Source organism: Gavia stellata, unplaced genomic scaffold (assembly GCF_030936135.1).
Source record: "Gavia stellata isolate bGavSte3 unplaced genomic scaffold, bGavSte3.hap2 HAP2_SCAFFOLD_97, whole genome shotgun sequence".
NCBI lineage: Eukaryota > Metazoa > Chordata > Aves > Gaviiformes > Gaviidae > Gavia > Gavia stellata.
The window spans coordinates 245001-246300 of record NW_026776698.1 but is presented as its reverse complement, the minus strand read 5'-3'; positions in this window follow the sequence as shown (position 1 = coordinate 246300).

Sequence of the window (1300 nt, the reverse complement as noted above, 5' to 3'; positions counted from 1 at the left end):
GGCTCCGGCGCCGGCCGCCACGTCTACCGGGCTCCGGCGGGACTTGGTCGCAGTTCTCGAGCTGAACGGTAGACCTGTTTGCCGCGCCGCTCGCGGGGACGTGACCAAGGGGTCGCTGTGTCGCGCTGCCTCCAGTTACGTCATCGTAACAGGCAGCGTCATTGGCGGGCCTCCCCGGCGGGAGGAGTTAGCGCTCTTGGAGTTCGCAGGGGCTGTGGACTTAGTGGTACGTTCTATATGCGCGAGCGGTGGCTCGCGGTCAGGGCAGTACGAGCGCGACTCGACCCGCGCGGCTGGGGCGCTTGGCGGCCGTTGTGGCGGTTGCCTCGGCGTGTTTGGCCGTTTTTCCGCCCGTTCGGGACGGTTGCCCGCGCGGCCGATGGCGGCCGAGGCCCATGCTGGTCCGTGGTGAGGCACCGGAGATGCTCGTGAAGCATGCCGGCTGCTGCCGCGCTCGCGAGCGCCCGGGGACGGGGGGACGGGCGCGCGGCGCAGTCGTGCCTCGGCTTTTTGGGCTTTTTGCGGTTGTTCCCCCTCCCTCTTCCTTCTCCGGCCCTAAGCTGGAGCCCGCGAGGCAGGCCGGCAAGAGCGTCGCAGCCGGTCCCGGTGGCTGGCAGCCCGAGCGCAGTGCGTCAGGGAGTCGGGAGGTGTGCCTCGCGCCTCCGGTGGCCTTACTCCCTGGCTCCAGAAACACCCGCCAACGGCACGGGTGAGGCGTGGCGTGTGGCGTCTCGCCTGCCCGTTTTTTGGGTGGCTTTTTGTGTTTTCCCCGTCCTTTTCCCCCCCCCCCCCCCCCGGCTTTTCTCCGGCCTCTCTCTCCCTCTGCAGGGCGAGTGGTATCATCCTGCTGGGCGGGCGTAGACGGGCGACCGGCGGCGGTCGTGCCGGTGCTCTCGAACGCGGGCAAAGCCCGGCGACCGGCGGCGGTCGGTGCCGGTGCTCTCGAACGCGGGCAAAGCCCGGCGACCGGCGGCGGTCGGTGCCGGTGCTCTCGAACGCGGCAAAGCCCGGCGACCGGCGGCGGTCGGTGCCGGTGCTCTCGAACGCGGCAAAGCCCGGCGACCGGCGGCGGTCGGTGCCGGTGCTCTCGAACGCGGCAAAGCCCGGCGACCGGCGGCGGTCGTGCCGGTGCTCTCGACCGCCGAAGGAGCGCGTGGAGTCGCAGGTGTGCTGCGGCCTTCCAGCGTTCCCGTTGACGTCGCTCAAGGGACTCGTTGCACGGAGCGGGTGGTGCCGGCGGCACCTGTCCCGGTCCCCCTCCTTCGACCGCTGCAGAGCCGCAGGCAGCGCGCGCCGAGGC